We start from the raw sequence: 14,211 nt of genomic DNA on the forward strand, positions 1-14,211 counted from the left end.
GTTGGCACCTAACAGCCACAGTGTTGTCTCAGTGGTAATATCCCCTTGTCAATGAGCTTAAGGAGGCCTTTTGTGGCCTGTCTCTGTTCCATACCAACACTTGCTTATCAGCAAAGCCAGACCCAGCTCAACTGGAGCAGGCAGTATGGGGCAAAGAAATCTTGTGCTAATCCTTGAATACTATAGAGCCATCTCCCACGGAAAGTCACTTGAATTGGCATACTGCCTCCATTTCTTATTTCCCTAGAGTACTGTGGTCATTCCCACCATGAGCAATAGTGACACTAATGCTTCCATTAAGGCTAATACTTATACACATGCCAAAGTGTTTCCTCATGATTATATTACAGCAAAGCAAGAGACAGCAGTGCAAACCTGAGAATTTATAGAGATAAATGCTCTGTATATTAAGCAGATGAAAGGGTAAGAAGGAAGCTCTGAAGCCTCCATCTTTTTCCTTCCCAGTCTTGGATCTGATGCGGTTCACGTGTGTTTGTGAGACATGCTCTAAGTTTCCTGCAGTAACCATACAAGTCCTGATTTCATGGTGATAAGAGTGAAAGCAGCACTGGACATGCCATTAATAGAGCAGGGTTTTCCTTCAGCTGAGAGACACGTTGCTTTGAAGAGTGCCGATCTGAATAAAATCAAGAAGCTGGATGTGTTTAGTATGTAGGGCCTGCCAATATGCATTAGGGCTCATCCAGATAAAAGATGCCTAAGGGACTGACAACTCACAGGTTCTCAGAGGAAACTACAGCAGCCTGGCCAGTGCTAATGGAGCTCCTGTTTTGATTATGATCACATACTCTTCCTCATTCAAATGCTATTTTCTTTCTACTGTATTTCAATTCTGCCACAACAGACTGGTTATTTAAAATGCAGGTAGACAGACTATTTTATTACTATAGAGTTAACGAGATATGTTGGGGGCGGAAAAAGTGCTATGGGTCACGAAAGGGAAGAAACAATTCACTAAGACAGCATAACATACACCTACTAGATAATTATTAATTAATTGATGATGATAAGAAGGATTATCTGTTTGGAGCACAAATTGTATTACTTTACATATGTTTATAAGACAAAAATGGATCGCATATTTCCAAATAACATATCTTAAAACACAACTCTGAAATTCTTGCATCAATGCTTCTAACTCATTTTAAAATGCCACAAAAACTCAGTTTATTTCCCTAATGTTCTGTGCTTCTGGGGTTTAAAGAACTTTCCTTTGAACATCTGAAGTCCTCTAAACCATCTACAGTGCTAGTATAGTCCATCTAAGTTTTGCTGTTATTTGCATCCACACACCACCAACGCTTTCCCCAAACCAGTCCAGACACCATCATATCCCAGTTTCTCAGATTTTTCCCATATGGTGAGGAACCCCTTGTAATACCTGAGATTTATGCAGCCTGATAGTGTGAACAGCAGGTATGTGGCAAAATAAAGCAACAAGGTGCTCATTTGCTTTCTAACCGTATGTGCTTATCTCATGTAGCAGCACTCAATACAAAGAGAATAAGCTGAGAATTTGAGCACAGTTACTGATTTATTTTGATGATGGAAGAGAAAGACAACATTTTGCTGCACTCTAGGGAAGATTTCTGATGCAACTGTATGATAGCTTAATGGCAAATTATTTCATGTGCTGTAGAAGTGGTAGAAGATTGACTGGCTAGACTATTTTCCCCAAAGAGGCAGAGAAAATGGGGACTAGTAGACCTTCATCTGGAGTACTGTAGGAGTCCAACTGGCTACGTCTGTCTCAAGCTCTGTGATGACCAACCCAAACTGTGCTGAGTACTTGTAGGGATGTTTTTCTTCACTTTTTTTTTTTTCCCATCATTGCTATTGATCACATGGAGACACATGAAAAGCTGTGTGGGTTTGTGCAATACACCCTTTTGCTTGCACCATGTACCCACACACTTCTTAGCCCAGCAAGGGTGACAATTCCCTCTCTCAGAGCTGGACTGAGCACCCCACTCTTCGCAATGTCACCAGTGCCTGCTTCCCAGCTGCAGCCTCACAAATGTCCGTGAGATCCTGCTCTTAGCATGGCTGCAGGTTGGAGCTGCAAGGCACATGTATTCATGGTGCCAGCAGGAGCCTGTGCAGAATGGTCAGGAGGAAGGTGTTTCTCTTCCTTAATAAAGTATCTGGCCAGGTTTCAAATGCCATTTAAGAATTTATGTTGGCTCCATAGGGATACTGTGTTGACAAAGAGTTTTATCACCAGAGGTGCACTGCTGTAATTAGAAAATATGTTTTAAAAACCTAATAATAAATTATTTCACTAGCTTATTTCACTAACTGTCCTTTATCAAGTTGTCTTCTCTCCCGGTTCCTGTCTGCTTGCCTATCCGTTTTTTGCATTCGTGCTGGACGGTGCAGGAGCCCTCCATAACTGGCTCCAAACACCGGAAATTATGTTTAGGCAAAAAGCATCAGAAAATATAATACATGAGTGTGGGAACCGGAATAGATTCTGGACCCAGACAAAGTCCTGAGAGATCAGGCTAGTGGGCTGAGCCTGGACATGGAAAAATAGCATGTGATTTTAACAGAGTCCTATGCCATCAGCCCGGGGAAAGGTCACTTGGTGTCAGTGACTTGGTTTCCTCACTTAAGAAGACAAGTTTATTTTGTAGCGCGCAGAGATGTTAGGCTCAGCTAGCATGCCTCGGTGCTGCACCACTGAACCCAGGCAGGAGCAGCTTCAAGAGCTCTGCTTCCCCTGCTGATCAATAACTGAATCACAAAGCTTTTCAGGGTTACGAAATCGACCAGCCTTATTTAAGAAGCCAACCACCAAGCCTTTTAAGGGCTGGTCAATACGTAGCCACCATGATTTGGGGGGTAAGGGGAAGTTTTCTTGGAGGAAAAAACTTGGCATTTTGTAACGGGGAATGCGAAGAATTGATCTGCACAGCTGTTTAATTTCTTTTTCTCCCATACTCGTTGAACTTCTTTCCCAAGCCTGGAAAGGAGAGAAGGAAGGGGAAGAGGGGAAGGGAGAACCGGCGGTGGCTCTGCAGCTGGGAGGAACTCGAGCCGCACACATTGGTGCAAGCTCTGGCTGGGTACGCACACACGTATGACGTGACTACCTGGTTACAGGGAGCACAAACATTGCAGCGGGCAGAACAGAAATGGGGACATCCTAGGAATCTCAGAGTTATCTGAGAGCCACACTGGGGCCTCCCTTTCTGCATTTGTGTCTTGACTAGCAGGACAGGTAGGCAGTCGCTAATTCATCATAATTGTATGATGATATAGCTAACAATAGAAGCAGCATTGCTAAGTATTCCTATTCCTCTGTGAGACAGTCTGTATTTGATTAGGATAAGTGGTGCAGCCCCATGTGACTGAAGCTTACTGACAAAAGCCGCTTTTACTGTGGATAGTATTTACAGAAAAAAAGACGTGCCCAAGAGGAGACTGTAAGATCAGTTGAAGAGTCCAAAACAAACTCAGCAGAGCTCTGAGTAATAACTAGAGAGCTGCCTTGCTCTGCTGGGTTTATTTTCAGCTCTTGCCCAGACAGAGTCACCTGAGCCTTCAGGTTGATAAAGGCCAGTGGGTTTAAAACATTGCATGTTGAAACTGGCCACCCTGTAACAACTGCATCACTTTGCATCCCTATGCAGTCATAGAGATGGCTAAACCCACCCCCAGACAAACCCCAGGGCACAACTTTTTAGCTTCAAGATTTCAGAGGCTGGCATGGGTGGCAAGACGTTAACTACAGCAGGCTGAGGGAGTATGTTTACTCCCTGCAGCTCTGCATGGAGCTACGCACTCTCCTTGTTAGCCTGGCCTCCCCTTGTTAGGATGATGAGCCGAATTCTGCCTGCACTTACACTTGCATGGTCAGTGTTTGCCACAGGCTTGAGCTGAAATGCAAGAGATGATATTCCTGCATGTTGCAGTATGGCAGTCCGTGCATTAAAACACACAAAACATTATTCTGTATTTTAAGACTGCACACAAAAGGAAAACAGTCCTACATTTTTTGTGGATAGGAAAAGCAGTTCCTTTCTCTATATTCTTTTATTATGGGTATTTTACTTTGAGCAGGTTACTTAACTACTTTGTGCCTTAGTGTACCTAATTTTGTAACAATATTTCTGTTAAATAAAGCGTGGAAATACTAAATTGGGTCAAGTTTGAGAGAGACTGACATGTGTGGTGGCATAAATACAGGTTGCAGAGGTGTTCTATGATACACAAAGTAAGTATAGCAGCTGTTTAATATTAAATCTACCTGAAAACTGTATTACTTTTTAACATGGAAGGATGTACAGAGTTCCCAGCTCAAATGAGAGCTGCTAAGGTCACCAGAGTCCAGTTTCAGAGCTGATCACTGCAAAAACTCTTGTGGATACCTGTAAGATGTTAATTATTTAAGAAGGTAGCATATGGGTGATCTTTTATAATGAGCCAGGTTAGACACAAAGATCTCCATCCCCATTCCTATCCAATGCAAAACCATTATCTAAACATGTTCCAGTGATGGGGTTATGATAGTCTGATATCATCAGTGAACTCCATCAAAGTATATGAATCACCTTCACATGTTGGCGATAGGCACTGCACATCCACATGTATTTTCCTAAGAGCTGTAGGAAGAACCCTGGTTAAATCACTTCATATGGGAATCCACATGTAAAACCAAGGCAAGAGAGGGTCATACTGTAAGCACTAATAATAATATACACTGCATGATAACAAATTCATAAAAGTCCTTCACTATTATCAGCTTAATCACTTGCTCTTTTCTTGCTTTGCTCTCCATCATTAGTATCTCATTTCGAAAAGAGAATCACTTTGGATCTCTTCAATTACTACTAAAGCACTGCAGAGCACTTGTAAAAGATCAAATAGATTTAAAGACTAGGATCATTGAGCTTGGCCTCCCACATAGTGCAAGCTTGCATAGTTTCTCCCAACAACTCCTGCTGTGAGTTTATAATTTCTGGTTGAAAAACCAGCTTCAAAGCTAGTTTGTATATACTCACTGGTGTGTCCAAACCAGTCCTGTAACTAAACCATCACCACTGCAGCAGGAGCAAAGCAGCAGCTCCCTGAAAACCTGGGTGAAGAAAACAGCATTTTGTCTGGCTGTGATGATCCCCCAACCAGCAGGGACTGCACGACCATATGATAGCCCAACACAAAGACACTTGCTTAAGCATCCCAGAAGAGCTCAGATGTTCATGTTGTAAAGCAGCAGCTGTCTCCTGAGCAGCTAGATCTTGAGCAGCAGCTGCTGCCAGTGCATCATCTGCAGGGCTAGTCAGTGCCTGGCAGCAGTTCCTACCTGAGCTGATTTTTCAGTTTGTGCTATCCTGAAGGTTGAACAAGAAACACTGCCAAGTGATGCAGGAGATGGCAGCTGGTTTGTCAGCCTTGGCCCTGCCCCCCCTCTGCCTGTTCGTCACTGAGCCTCATGGCAAAGCCCATCCCCTGGGAATGCTGCCAGCCACAGCCCACCAAGCTTTCTTTGCTAGCAAGCAGCAGCAAGGCTGCAGACTTCAATCAAACTGTTGGTCTTTGCTGGCACCTCCATGCAATCACAGCAGCTACCTGATGCTCCTTAATATTAATGAAGCAGCAGCAAGAACATTCTGGGTGGAGAAACTGTGGTGGAAAAAAACTAGTTAGTAAATGAGTATTCCCACCTACTAAGTATAACAACTGCTTTGTGTTAGCAAAGAAAACTCAGTTTTGCCAAGGGGAAGCGCAGAACCTGCTGGAGGCTCACAAAGATTTACTGCTGATGATTATTCCACCTCCTCCACCAGCTGCTAAAACTGACCATATCATGAAACAGGTATGTGATATGGCATCTTTAAAAAAACAGGGCCTACCTGATGCTCTACCACTAAACATAAAACCATGCACTTAGGAGGTTAGACAACTAAAGAGTCTATTCATTCTTCACCACCTAATCTGCTCTGGCAAAATCTGCTGGTCTTACAGCATCATGTGAGGGTAACCAGCTATTGCTTCCATTAGTCCAAGGTGTGGGAGGCTCTGGAGAAAGTTGCAGTTGTAGATGCCTCACTAATAATTAAACCCTGCTGGTGTCCTCTCACCTTTCAAGCCGGAGGACAACCACCTCAGAACTACCTCAGGGTCCTCAGCAGATCAAAACCATCTAACAGTGAGATGGAAGAAAGACAGACTGACAGAGGCATAGCTGAAGGTGTAGGTTCTTCAGAACATAAGCACTAAGGTCTTTTCAGCCATGGTCGTATGGAAGGAATTACAGCGCAGGGAGACATATGGAGCCAGGCTAAGAATGGTCCGGAGAAAAATTTTTGTATTTGTAAGAGTAGGTTGAAAACCAGACTGCTCATTTCAAAGGAATTTTGCCATTTTAAAATATTTTTTGCTCCAAACCAGCACTACAAATATTCAAAATTTTCTTGTAACATGTTGTATCAAATATCACATTCATTTGTAGGCTTTCTTTTCCAAACAGATTTTCAAAGTTGACATTTCCAGAGTGTGCCTCACAGCTGATGAGCTGTGGTCTTTCAGTGGAGAGATGCTGCAGTGAAATGTTGCTGGCTGACTCCTTCTAACAGTGGGGTTGAAGGAGCATCATGAGGTCTGGGTATCACAAGTTAACAGCATGTTACTGTTATTTATTCCAGGCAACCAAAGCTGGCCACAAAACTTTTCTGTCTGAAAGATGAAATGCCACAGCAATACAGAAGCTCATTACTTTTGTTTTCACTGGAATGTTTACCAAACTTCAATATTGTGTGCGAGTTAGCAGAACAGAGTGTACAGAGAAATTCACACAGTGACTTACTTAAACTGGCAACTATCTCAGAAAAAAGAGAGTCAGTTCCTTCCTTTCTAGCTCAAGCAAAATTCTCACCAACTTCAATGGGATTATCACTAAAATGAAAAGAGTTTGAGGTTTGGATCTGACCCCTTTCCCTTTCTGACCACAGCGGAAGGCAGATGATCTTGCACCGCCAGCATGACAGCACGACAGCAGGAGATGCCAGCTAGTGACTTCAGAAGATCTGCAGCTGCCCCGGGTAACTAAAGGCACCGTCCTGCTCTTTCCGTGGGTCACTCTGAGGGAGCGGACAACAGTCACGCAGTTTGACTGCCGGGGCTCAGCAAAAGAGGTGGCACTTTCTTTCAAGGCAGAGGCATGACATGTAAAGCCAGAGGCCAGTGACCTGTGACCGAGTCAGAAACATCAAAGAATCTTCCTGGGGAAAACCTCCCTGCACATTAATAGGGATTGTCAGCTCTAGCTCTTGAGAGGCACCGTCCTCTCCTATGCCTCATGTCTCTTAGGAGCTGGCACATTGAATTGCCTCAGGAAACTCATACATGAAGCTGCCCCTGTGGGGAACAGCGGGGGAAGCCCTGACTAAAAGGCTCTGTTGTATTATTAAGGTTGCCCACAGTAAACCAAGGTAACCTTGATGTTAATTCCTGTCAGCCTCTTTCAGTTTTATTATAAAACTGCACACACCCCCACCTCGCCTACTCCTCTCTCTCCTGTTAAAAGAAACTTCACAAGGCTGCTGAAGTAAGAAAGCCTGCCTGCAAGATTAACTAAATACACACAGGCCTATTTTAGATAGATGCGTCAAGCTAAATACAGCAGCCTTCAGCTGCTGGAGGGAGTGCTGCGTCGCATCCAACCCCGCTCGCCAAGGCGCATTAATGCTTTAGCAACCAGAAGGAAAATACAGTCTGAAATACACCGAGTCTCATCTTTAAGCAGCAAAACCAAAAACGCTGGGGCTAAGACCAGAATGAATGCTTCCAAACTTGTCACATTGTTTGGTTTTGTCAAGCCCACCTCGGAAAACAGCTGGGTGCTGAGTGTGTTTCCCTGCCCACAGGTTGTGTCCGCAGTCCCTGGCAGATGACTGTGATGGGCACCGTGCATCAGGAGTGCGTTCAGTGACACAGAAACACCCAGTATATCACCTCTGGGATCATGTGATCATTCTTTACCCCAAATTTCCATCCTTTTTTCCACTGCACTACTGTGCTGTGCTGATAAGTTGAATGAGAAAACTCCTGATTTTCTTGACTTCTTTCTACAAGGAGGATCTATAGTCTCTAGCATGTTCCTCTGCAGTTTATCAGCTTCTGCAGAGTCAAGCAAAAGTGTTTCTGTAGCCAAGAAGGACTTTGACGTACTCCTGGGCTGCAATGTACTACAGGGCTCTTCAGCCTTACTCTAAGCCCAGCAAGTTACAGATGGAAGTGGGGGAGGAAGATGACAGCAGAACGGATATGTTCATTGTATTGTACAATAGAAGACAGCCACACAGGGCCAAGACACCCTATATTAAAAACAATACACTTTACCTAAAAAAGGACTGTTACTATATTTCAAACAACAGATTTTAAAGGTCTGAATCATCTTGGAGCTGAATGTTCTTCTGATATTGGTTTTGCTTTTCTAATAGTCCTACGTAAATATGCTTGTGTTTACTTATGAAGTAAATTTAGTGGTGGTGAAAGTCTACCACCAGTTCTTCTAGATTAAAAATATTTTGCATTGGCTACATAAGATATGTGGTTTAAGCATTTCTAGCTGTTTTTTTCCACCAGACTTGGAAGTCCTGAGTCCCAGTGAAGTGGGACTTTCTCCATTCACTTGGATGGGAATGATGCAGCAGTTAACCTCTTATTTTGCTCCAAATAATGTGAAAGGTTTTAGCTATCACTTTTATGAAAGAGTAACTTATTAGTATCCTTTCTTAAACAGCTTTGTGGTTTTAAAAGGCTAGGATCAGCAAGTTAAATATTTCCTTCTGTGTTTGTCCCGTTGTCAACTAAAAGTAAAATTAAATTGTAAATTAAAATACAGGGCTTGAGGTAACACACTTTTTACACTCGAAGGAGCTGAAAAAAACCACCTTCTCAAGCCATGAAGACCTGGCTGAAGGCACTGGTTGCCATCTTTTAAATGGAATTGGGATGTGTGTGTTTGCTCCTGTGTATGAGGAGAAATAAGGAAGCCAATGATTTTCCATGCTTTCCAGCTGAAGTATACAGGGAGGAAGCACTGGCTCTGGTTCATGCCGAGAGCAGGAAATAAATCAGCCAAACCTCCCAGCGTTTGTCAAAAATAAAATTTCCCTCATCAAAAGAAAGGGGTATCCCTCTCCCCGACTTTGCACAGCTCTTCCTTCACCTGTCTCTCCAGTCCTTCCTTTTTCGTCCCTTTAGCATGAACTCTGACTTCTTTTTCTGACCCATAGGAAAATAATGCTGATGATTCTTCAGGCTGGAGTATTGTACAACAGCAGCTGTCTGTCTTTTTCATATCCCAGTCTGATAGTTTACAGCAAATTTTCATGTACTTTTAAAAACAACCGCAGTTACTCAGGAGTGATTTGAAGGCAATACTCCCAGTTTCAGGAAGCCTGGAAAAGGGGTCTTTTCCTACCCCGTCCAATCTACTTTGTTTCCCCACTGTGACAGCCCACCACAAGCCACCCTGGAAGCAGATGATCTTTTCTTCTTATTCGTGTAACTCTGGTGGCAATGCAGAACTTAACCCTTTGCAATGGAGCACTGGTACCAGGACAAAAGGTCATTTCCACCCTGAAGGCCACATCACAGACTTTTTTTCCTACTTTTCCAAGGCCATCTCATTATTTTTTTCCCGCTTTATGAGCAAGGTCTAAATTATAAGCATGTGCCCTGGGCCACCTTTTCTGTGGCCAGTGTAGTCTGCTAATGGCAGCAAAGTCATACTGCACCCTTGCTTTGGTGTTTATTCTGCCCAGACACAGTAAGATCGTTTCCCATTACACAGACAATAGACAAGTGTCTGGAATCTGACAGCCATTAAAGCAGACATCGTTAGTTCTGCATAAACACTTAATTTTCCTTGATAGCCATATTATAAATATATACGAGTCTACAGTATTGAACCAGCAACAGATCTGCTGTAATTGCTAATCAGATCTCTGCTGTTTGTCAGCATTCAAGAAAAATTCCTTGACATTTCCTAATCTCTAGATAAGGTAGGAGGATACCTCAACAAACCATCAAGGAAGGGAAGAAGTGAAAAATAATCCAGACTGGAGACATAGCATGGCTTCCCCATTGCTTAAACAGAAAGGAAGCCATCCCACAAATAACAGGCATATCTAGAAATTGGAAGGTTTCCATTTGGTCTTACCAAGTCTGTTTGAAAACTTAGGATCCAGGGCTTTGTACACCTCTGGGGATGCAAGCCAGCCGAAAACACGGAGGCCTGAGGGGAGAAGAGAAACACTGGAAGGAACAAGGCAGGGGGGATACAGGAGGCAGAGCAGTGACATTGTTTGAAAGAAAATGCTCTTACAACAGCTCTGAAAATGCCCTGGGTGCTTTGTTTGGCATTTTGAATTAGCAGTTTCACCTACCAATAGATTATCAGATCAGGTTGCTGCACCTTTATTAGCTATTAATTGTATCTGGGCCAGGGCAGCTCTTTGTTATGCTCATCTGGGAATTTTGGGTTTATTTGCTTAGCTATTAGAGTGGCAGGAGAGGGATTTTTAGCCTAAAAACTTCACAAAATAGTAAAACATCTTAGAGTGCTTACTGCAAAACCTGACATTCTGGAGAATTTCCAGACTGATTAAAAAGTGATCCTACACCCCTATAGACAGAGCAGCATTGTCTGTGGGGGAGGATGGGAGGATAATTAGTTTTTTTCCTTGCTGGAAAGTGGAACATGAATGACATAAACAACGATTTTTTTTGAAGGTGAAATAGGATTTGCAAGGTGGAAACCCCCTGAATTAAAAGTTGAAATTAAAGCAACAATCCTTATTATAGTTAAGAGGCCACTGTATTTCAGTCCTCTAGGGTAGAATTTGCAACACTACAAATCCCATAAAAGCATTTACTCACACATGACATGCCCACCCCCCCACCCCCAAAAAATAGTCGGGTGGAAGAGTGGAGAGCAAGAAAAAAAATTATGCCCTTTTTGCCCTTTCTGGGGGGTGAAAGATGAAGCCAGGACACTGAGACCAGTTTGTTGTAATTAGCACTAACATCAATAAGGAGCACAAGTTTTGCATCCCGTCACGCCTCTTATTACTAGAGTACATAACCTCCTAACCTCCACCCAAGAAAATGATATCATTGCATGAATTAATCATCTGGGCAAGTAATGGCAAAAGCGACCTCAGGTTTCCAGCACTGTCTCTGGCACCAGTGAATTGGCAATGACGTAAGCTTTCCTGGGAATATGCTGGCGTTTCGCCTGTTCCTGAGCCTTGCTGTTGACTCTGAGGGCAGAAGCAAACAATATAGTCACCCAACCGGTGATAAACACTGCAAGCGAACGCCAGGCTCCTGCCACTGCAGCATCAGAGGAATGCTCCTCCTGCCAAACTCCCCGTGTGCCTCTCCCACGGAAGATGTGTATCCTGAAACAGGCAAGTGCGAACTGCTTCCTTGGACATGCAGAGAGATGGACTTTCCAGGTGGGCTGAGTATCTGCCCCCTTATTAGTAAGGAGAGCCTCCTGCTCTGCACCTGGAAGCTATGCAGCCTTTTGCAGTATGTGAATAAGCAAGTTACTTAATTATTCCTCTGTTGCCAGGGCAGAAGTAAGGGGACATATGTTTATTATACTGGTAAGTTTATTTTCAGATGGCCAGGCTTGTTTCACGTCAGTTCTTGGCTCACTTTGTTGCTGTGAGTGCTTTGAAAGCTGGATTCAAACTCAACTATGTCCATGTTTTTTCTAACTTAGAGGAGCTGAAGGGCAGGAAAGCCATGAGAAATCAAGAGACAAAAATCCACTAGCTCATGGTATATGCCCTGTCTTTAACCTGGTTTTCAGTCAGCTATTCCAGGCGACAGGAGAAGAGCATGGCTCTATCCTACAGGAATCTGCAGCAGGTTTCCTTTGGGTTTTCCATCACCAAATACAAATATCATCTGTAAGGTGAAGCCTTTTTGTACCTGTGCCAGGTGAGTGCCCCTTCAGTCTCACTGGGGGCATGTGGACAAGCTGTGAGATGGAGGGGATCAGACGCAGCTCACCACCCCCAGCAGCACATCCCAGAGGCTTCAGGAGAGCTCGTGGGCACAAGGAAGATGTGAGCATGGAAGTGCTCTCTGATGGGAATTTCAGCCATGTTTGTGTTTTCCCATCTTCAGGCCACATGAGAAAACCACAGAAAAGGACCCCTGAGGTAAGAAATCTGGTGTCAGGGAGGAAGGAGAACTTTTTTTGGCAAATGGGTTTGGTGGATCCAAGACAAGGCATTTTTTGTTGCTTTTCCCTGCTGGGGCTTTCTGCCTTCCTCATCTTTTGAAAGGAGCCTCTGGCTATTGCTTTCTGGGCAGGCAGAAGAAGCACCTCAGCACTCATCATAAGAGTTAATTTCCAGCTGAGGTGAGATATCCACAGGTGAACAACATCTTTGTCTCAACAACACTTTCCTCTGGACCCTGGCTTAAAAAAACGAGGTGGTGAAAACATTTAAGAAGCAGCTAAACCTTTTAATGCCTTACAGCAATCTGCAGCCCCCACTCGGGTTAGTGACTGGGCTAAGGTTACCCAGCTCAGGACAGCCTTATCTTAAAGGCTTGCAGAAATGTAAACTGCAGAAGTGCAATTATAGCACCATCACTGCAAACAACATTCCCTGTCTACATGGTTTGATGCCACTTGTCACAATTGTAATCCAGCTTCCCCCACCTGCCCTGTCTGTTTAGCAGTCACTTGTTATCAGAGCAAAGGCAGTGAAACAAAAGGAAGGGCAGAGGCTAATTTGCTAGATGTGCTCCTCCTCTTCCAGATAACATTAATTTGTGGGCTCTAACCTGATCCTCAGAGATGCTCACCCTTTCTTCATATCATTAAAAGGGTGATGGCAAATCTGTGGAAGCAACTCAATAGGTTGTCACTTTAGCAGCAGGCAAATAACATCAGTTCTAACCAGTTAGATAACCTGTCCTGATTCCCCCCCCCCTTGCTTTCCAGGTATAGCTGGCTCAGCAGATAGGATTAATCCACTTCCCTACTCACTTGCACTCTCCATGTTAGAGAATCTGATTACACAGATTGCTTGCAATTTATCTCCACCTGCCATGACTAATGATCCAGTCTGACCTCCTCTTTCCCATTTTCACATCTCACTGCAGATCTGATACATACACAGACAGATGCACACACACTTGCTCTTTTTTGTTTGCAAACAGCTCACTAAGAGCTTCGGCATTTCCGTTTTCAATTAACCCAGAAAACTGTTTTCCCCACACTGCCCATGAGGTAATTTCTCCCTTTTGACTCGTCTTATTATATTTACAATGCACATGCTTCATACGTTTCTGCTTTATCCACATAAAACACAGGCGTCTCCGTGCAGACGTGCACAATGAACATGCAATGTTATAAACCCCTGCAGCACATATAAAGACAAAGGCACACGCTACATGCACTGAGTAAGTGCTGCCACATGCATTCCTGTCCCCTCCAAAACCTGCAGGAAAACATTGCCTGCAGAGTGCTTTCCTATAAACCAAAACAGCCTAGCAGCACAGGGTCAGTATATGATTCTGGCAAAACCCGTTCCCAGTCGCTCCCTTACCTTTCCTTAGCCTGCTAATCTGGGGGCCCTGGACCGATTCGCTTTCCCTCCTGCACACAAACTGCCAGTCCCTCCTGCTTCACATTCACAGCACACTAGCAGGATTCACCGTCATCCCATTCTGCTGGATCCTTATCACCCTATTGGCCAAAGCCAGACAGTAAATTAAATTAAGCTCCTCCTTATAACTATATTATCACAGGAACAGGATGAATAATTTAGTAAAACAACAAGGGTGTGCAGGCTCCGGTGTCACAGACTTCATCCCCACTGGCAGGCTTTTATCAAAGAGAGGCGGGTAAAGAAACCAGAATCTGTCACCCTCCTGAAAAGGAGACCTTAGATTACCCACTTGTATTTCCATACCATCCCTCTTGTCCTCCTCCCCCTAAACCCATGGCATTCCCTTGTTACTGTTGTACATCCATCCCCAGCCTACACAGTATTCCCCTGGTGAATGGTCATTAACATCTCAGTGAATGCAGAGATTTCTGTCCAGGCAAAGAGATACCGCAGCACATCAAACACTTTGCCTCTTTCCTGAATGCAAGACATGAGGAAAGAATAAAACCTTTCTGCATAAGGGAGTGACAAGATG

At 43.8% G+C, this 14,211-nt stretch overlaps 1 protein-coding gene across 2 annotated transcripts in view; it reads right to left on the bottom strand.

Annotated features, from left to right (window-relative positions):
* Positions 1–13,688, bottom strand: part of SYN3 (synapsin III) — a 201,250-nt gene extending 187,562 nt beyond the window's left edge. For both annotated transcript variants that reach the window (XM_027816037.2, XM_055712629.1), the window contains exons 1-2: positions 13,614–13,688; positions 10,196–10,270 (exon numbers count right to left, since the gene is read on the bottom strand). The gene's annotated coding sequence lies outside the window, so the exon portion shown is untranslated. The remainder of the gene's footprint in view (positions 1–10,195; positions 10,271–13,613) is intronic.
* Between the last annotated feature and the right edge of the window lie 523 nt (positions 13,689–14,211).

The sequence above is a fragment of the Falco cherrug genome, chromosome 5, assembly GCF_023634085.1.
Source record: "Falco cherrug isolate bFalChe1 chromosome 5, bFalChe1.pri, whole genome shotgun sequence".
NCBI classification, from domain to species: Eukaryota; Metazoa; Chordata; class Aves; order Falconiformes; family Falconidae; genus Falco; species Falco cherrug.